Source organism: Marmota monax, unplaced genomic scaffold, assembly GCF_021218885.2.
Source record: "Marmota monax isolate L192 unplaced genomic scaffold, Marmota_monax_Labrador192_F-V1.1 WCK01_AAM20220418_F8-fsc00588, whole genome shotgun sequence".
Classification (NCBI taxonomy): Eukaryota; Metazoa; Chordata; class Mammalia; order Rodentia; family Sciuridae; genus Marmota; species Marmota monax.
In genome coordinates, this window is record NW_026694368.1 from 180,686 (window position 1) to 187,162 (window position 6,477).

The 6,477-nt window shown below is 34.5% G+C and overlaps 1 pseudogene; it reads left to right on the forward strand.

Annotated features, from left to right (window-relative positions):
* Positions 1–2,186: 2,186 nt before the first annotated feature.
* On the forward strand, positions 2,187–5,489 carry LOC124109233 (olfactory receptor 4P4-like; annotated as a pseudogene).
* The last annotated feature ends 988 nt before the right edge of the window (positions 5,490–6,477 follow it).

Below are 6,477 nucleotides of genomic sequence, written 5' to 3' on the forward strand. Positions count from 1 at the left end.
TGTGTTGTATCTGTGTTCTCATTCACCTCTAATTTTTTTTAAATCTCCTTGATGTCTTCTGTAACCCATTGTTCATTCAGTGGCATATTATTTAGTCTCCAGGTGTTGGAGTGGGTTTTATTTCTCACTTTATCATTGATTTCTAATTTCATTCCATTATGATCTTATAGAATGCAGGGTAGTATCTCTACTTTTTTATATTTGCTAAGAGTTGTTTTGTGGCATAGTATATGGTCTATTTTAGAGAAGGATCCATGTGTTGCTGAGAAGAAAGTGTATTCTCTCCTTGAAGAAAGAAATATTTTATATATGTCAGTTAAGTCTAAGTTATTGATTGTATTATTGAATCCTATAGTTTCTTTGTTCAGCTTTTGTTTGGAAGATCAATCTAGTGATAAAAGAGGTGTATTAAAGTCACCCAAAATTATTGTGTTATGGTATATTTGACTCTTGAAATTGAGAAGAATTTGTTTGATGAACATAGTTGCACCATTGTTCAGGGCATATATATTTATAATTGTTAAGTCTTGTTGGTGTTTTCTTCCCTTGAGCAGTATGTAGTGTCCTTCTTTATCCTTTTTGAATGACTTTAGTTTGAAGTCTGCTTTATTTGATATGAGGATGGAAACCACTGTTTGCTTTCAGTCCATGTGAGTGGTATGATTTTCCCCAACACTTTAACTTCAGTCTGTGGATGTCTTTTCCTATGAGATGAGTCTCTTGGAGACAGCATGTTGTTGGGTCTTTTTTTTTAATCCAACCTGCTAGTCTATTTCTTTTGATTGGTGAGTTTAGGCCACTAACATTCAGATATGATTATTGAGATATGATTTGTATTCCCAGCTATTTTTGTTTATTTTTGGTATTTAACATGACTTGGTTTCTCCTCTGATTAGATTTTCCTTTATTGTAGTACCTCCCTCTGCTGATTTTCATCATTGTTTTTTTTTATATTTTCATATTTTGCTGAGGATGTTCTATAGTGCAGACCTTCTAGTTGTAAGTTCTTTTAACTTTTGTTTATCATGGAACATTTTTATTTCATTATCAACCAATCTAAAGCTTAGTTTTGCTGGATATAAGATTTTTGGTTGGCAACTATTTTCTCTCAGAGCTTGGTATATGTTGTTCCATAATCTCCTGGCTTTGAGAGTCTGAATTGAAAAATCTGCTGAGATACGAATTTGTCTCCCCTTAAACATGATCTGATTTCTGTCTCTTGCATCTTCTAAGATTCTATCCTTATTCTGTATGCTAGCCATTTTCATTATAATATGCCTTGTTGTAGATATGTTGTAATTTTTTACATTTGGTGTCCTGTAAGCGTCTTATATTTGGTTTTCCAATTTGTTCTTCATGCTTGGGAAATTTTCTGATATTATCTCATTGAAGAAATTGTGCATTCCTTTGATTTGGAACTCTGTGCCTTCCTCTATCCCAATAACTCTTAGACTTGGTCTTTTGATGCTGTCCCGTAATTCTTGGATGTTCTCTTTATGGTTTCTATCTTCACAGTGTGATCAACTTTATTTTCCAGATTGTATACTTTGTCTTCATCATCTGACATTCTTTCTTCCAAGTGATCTATTCTGTTGGTTATGATTTCTACTGAGCTTTTTGTTTAATTTATTTTATCTATCATTTCAAGGATTTCTGACTTTTTATTAGAGTCTCTATCTCTCTTTTGAAATAATCTTTTACTATCTGTATTTGCTCTCTTATCTCATTATTGGAGTGATCAATTTTTGCCTGTATTTGCTCATTTAGGTCATTCTTTTATTCACAGATCATTTTAATTATGAGCCTTCTGAACTCCTTCTGACATTTCATGAACTTCGAGGTCCATGGGTTCTGTTATTATAGTGCCTGGTTTGTTTGGGGCTCTTTCCTCCCTTGCTGTTTCATGTTGTCCATGTGTCTTCCTTTCTTGCAGTGTAGATCTGAGATATTACAGTATGTTCCCTATATTCTTGTAGTACCCATGCAGATTGTCTTTACCTCACCTGATTTGGGGCTTCCAGACCCTGCTGGTGTCCCTCAGTGAATGCTACTGCATCCTGGATCTGGGTCCTGAGCAATTTAAGAGTGATTGGATCTGGGCCGCTGGGCTTGACTTCCCTTGAGAGTCTGCTAGTCAGAAGGGGTGGTCCTGTGCCAGAGGCCAGGCTCTGACAGGTGTCTGCCGCATGGGGGAGGGGTCAACTGTGCCTCCTGTAAGCCTGGGTCCTGCACAGGCTGGTGTGAGTGGTTCTTAATTACAGGATTTTTGACTATACTGTTGACAAACATTTTAAGGAGTATTTGGTGAACTTAAAATGAAGGGACATTCTACGGGTTTTTAATTTTCTAGAAAACTCACATTAGAGAGGAATACTTGAAGCATACACATTCACACACACTTCTTCCCCAGAGAACATGATAAAATTGGTGAGAATCATTTCTTAACATGGGGACCAGAACTACAGCTTTCTCCTCAGGTTACAGAGATGGGAAAAAGAAACTCAAATTGCATAAACAGCACCTCTCAGTCATCAAAAACTCAGTGGTTAACTGGATTTGAGTTATATGTTGCAGAAATGTCTTTTTTTTTTTTTTTTTTTGCAATGTACTTATAATCTAGTTGTACAGTTGCTCTGATAACTTCGATGTAAAAGGATGCTAACTGGTAAATTGATCATTTGGTATACATAAAGAGTTCACTTTCTGTAAAGAAGCAAAGCTCTGGGAGGAAATAAAAATGTACCTTTAGAATATAATGGGCATCTAAAATGTACCTTTGGAATATAATGGACATTTTATTTACATTTGAGCCTGAAAATACTGAGAACTTATTTGGCTCTCTGGAGACCATGACTAACCAACATGGTTTTCAATAAACAAGTACACCTGCTTCAAACTTTTATTTTTCCTTGTGGGGTGACCTCCTGTCAATTATTATTTGATTCAGTGATGTGACAGGTGACCATAGTTACAAACTGATATGCGTTTTGTATTTTCTCACATGGTAGGTGAACACTCTACCTGTGATCCACAACCCCAGCCCAAGGCTCAGTTTCATTTAAGAGCCTGTTTATGCTTGATAGGTACTAGATTTTAAATCATTTATATAATTTGGTTTATTAAAATAAAAATTATTATGTTTATTAAATATTTTATATTTATTTTATTAAAACAAAAAAGCGTACATATCCCTTTTAAGAATAGTTCAAATCAGGTAATATGTCCAACATTTTTTTTCTTCAAATAAAATATTACTATAGTTCAATTTTGGAGAAGATCAAAACCAACTTTTCAAAAATGTACCATTTATCTAATTCTGTTATAGAAAATTTTATATGGAAATGGATATGCTTGTTTGAAAATTCAACCTCTATTACTAGTAAATTATTCATTGTGTTGGTAACAATATTTACTTAGTACCATGGAGAATTGTGAAGAAATTTTAAGTAGAGTTTGATTAAGAAATTAAGTTTAAGATTGGGGTAGAAAATATACATTACAGATAGGCAGGTGTTTTGAGATCATCTGGTCAGAATTAATTGTAAACATTTTGATGTTAAATAGTAGTGACCAAAATTGATGGAACGCTGTGATGGAGATGATCATAATTCTGTGGCATTTTTGAGCAACACCCATGATGTTGCTTAGCACTGGGTCTTACCACCTACTACAATAGTCTGAGCCCATGGGATCAAATCCCTTTGCTTTGAAATAACTTTCACTGATGGTGATGATAAGCATACTACTCAAATATTTACATTGATTTGGAATTGAAATTTCCCACTTGTGAAAAAAGGAAAATTGAGAGTTTGATTGACATTAGACTCAAATGTTTTAATCTTCTTAAAATTAGTGTATTTTCTCAGAGTAAAGTTTATCTAATACTCCCAGTGCTTCAATAATAATGTCTATACAAATATTACCGTAAATTACAAAACAGCTTCACATTCCATTACTATTTGAATGTCACAAATATATGTATTGTACAAGGCACGTAATTAGCTATTCTTTGTACTCAAACAGATGAAAGAGTTGACTTTCAAGGTAAAGGCATATTATATCGTAGTGCTAAAAATAGAGCCTGCCTTGAAATTGGTCTCTGTATGGATTTGTCACTGTCTGAGACTTTGTGGGACTAGACAAAATAATTGCATTGTATGAATTTTAAAAAAATACATACCCTCCAATCATGAGGTTCAAAGAATTTCCAAAATATAATACCTTGCATTGAGTGCACACTTTAGTATAACATTCCCCAAAGCACAGTCTTTTCTGGGACTTATTCTTAGGGTTATTTGGTGGTTCGATTTTGTTGTTTTCCTTGAATTAATTAGCAGATTAAGCTATTCTGTGTTTTAAAGTGTCAGCACATAACTTTCCGTAAATCACTGAGAAAACCAATAACAAGGAACCAAATAATACAAAAATATTTCAAAAGGCTTGCTTCAGCTTCTTACAGAGAGAGCATTGCATCTTAAAATATTTTCTTGTAAATTTGTTTAGATTTTAGGCTAATTAACTCTAACATGGACTCAAGATAATGTATATTTCTCTCTAAAAAAAAAAACAGTTAAATTAATTGGTACATGTTAGTTGTGTAACTTATACTTGTTTCCTTCATGAATTTTGAGTCCCAAAAATTCAGAGCAGCATTCTTTGCAGGGAGAAATGGCATATTTCATTAAAATTTAGGAGTAGATATGATCAAAAGTAAAATATTACTATCATTGTTTGAACAAAGTATTTCTTCCTCAATTACTTCACATTCTCTGACCTTTGCTCCACATCCACAGTGACCCCTAAATTAATGACTGACTTACTGGCTGAACAGAAGATCATTTCCTATAATAACTGCATGGCCCAGCTGTTTAGCATCCAATTATTTGGAGGCATCGAGATCTTCATCCTCACGGGGATGGCCTATGACCGCTATGTAGCCATCTGCAAGCCCCTGCATTATGCTGCCATCATGAGCAGACAGAGGTGCAACACGATCATCCTAGCGTGCTGTGCTGGGGGATTTGCACACTCTGCCAGTCAGTTTCTTCTTACTATCTTCTTACCCTTCTGTGGCCCCAATGAGATAGATCACTACTTCTGTGATGTGTATCCTTTGCTGAAATTGGCCTGTTCTAATACACACACAATAGGTCTCTTAGTCATTGCTAACTCGGGGTTAATTGCTCTGGTGACTTTTGGTGTCTTATTTTTTTATATTGTACATCCTAAGGGGATGCTTCAGGGAGGGCCACAGCAAAGCTCTTTCCACTTGCAGTGCCCACATCACTGTCGTGGTCCTGTTTCTTGAACCCACATTATTCATCTACATCAGGCCAGCCACGACATTCCCAGAAGACAAAGTATTTGCTCTTTTCTACACCATCATCGCTCCCATGTTCAACCCTCTGATCTACACGCTGAGAAACATGGAGATGAAGGATTCTCTGAGGAAAGTTTGGTGTCATCAAACACTTCTGGAAAGAAAGTAAACTTGTGGATTATTTCTGCTTTTCATGGTGTGGTACCTAACAGCATGTGTAGTATCTCATTATATGAATTTAAAATGATTAATATTTCCATTATCTAATTGGTAGAATTTGTGTAGTTTCCCCTTCAGGGAAATTATGTATAGTGCTGCTTTGAACATTTTGGAACTTGTCTTGTTAATAATGTGTCTGCTATTGGTTTTCCTTTATGCTTTGTATTGTAATTATCACTTAACATTTTAAGAAAGGTATTGTGCATTCATTTCAATGCTCTACCAGAATACGTTACTGATATAAAATGAAATATATTAAAATCAAAAATAAAATATTTGTTATTCATGGAAAACTACTGGGATGAGTTTAATTAAAAGATTAGAAATATTTGAAGCCCCTGGCCCTTTTAGGATTTATGTAATGCGCTATGGGGTATGCTAATTAACACAACCTGCCTATCAATTATTGGGAACAAGAACAAAGCTCTGAAAATAGTAGTTTATCCAATGAGATAAAAAAAAATAAAGTAAAACTCTCAGGGATGCCTCATTAAGTTATGCTAGCAATATTAACATATAGTAAATCACTGTTGGGAAATTTTATGAAAAAAACATCTTCTGTGTAGCAAATGGAGCAGATTGATATGTTAAAGGAAGCTGAGTAAATTGTGTATTTATTTTCTCAGAAAATATCTACTTCATGGAGTCACAGTAAGGGAAGAAAGCCACGTGTTCCTGCTAAGAGATTCCCTCTGTACATCAAACACGCCCACATGCATATGCAAAAAATCACATGTAAAATAAGAACTGTCCAGGGGCTTCTATTTCTAGCATAATTTGAATAAATCTCTTCATATAAAAAATGAAAAATTATGAAGAGAAAATACTTAATTTTTGTTCACAACCATGCAAGACAGGAGGACATACGGTTGGAAAAGCTATAACAGAGTACAGAATACAAAGAGTGCATTTTTTGCAGTTAGACATATAATTTAATA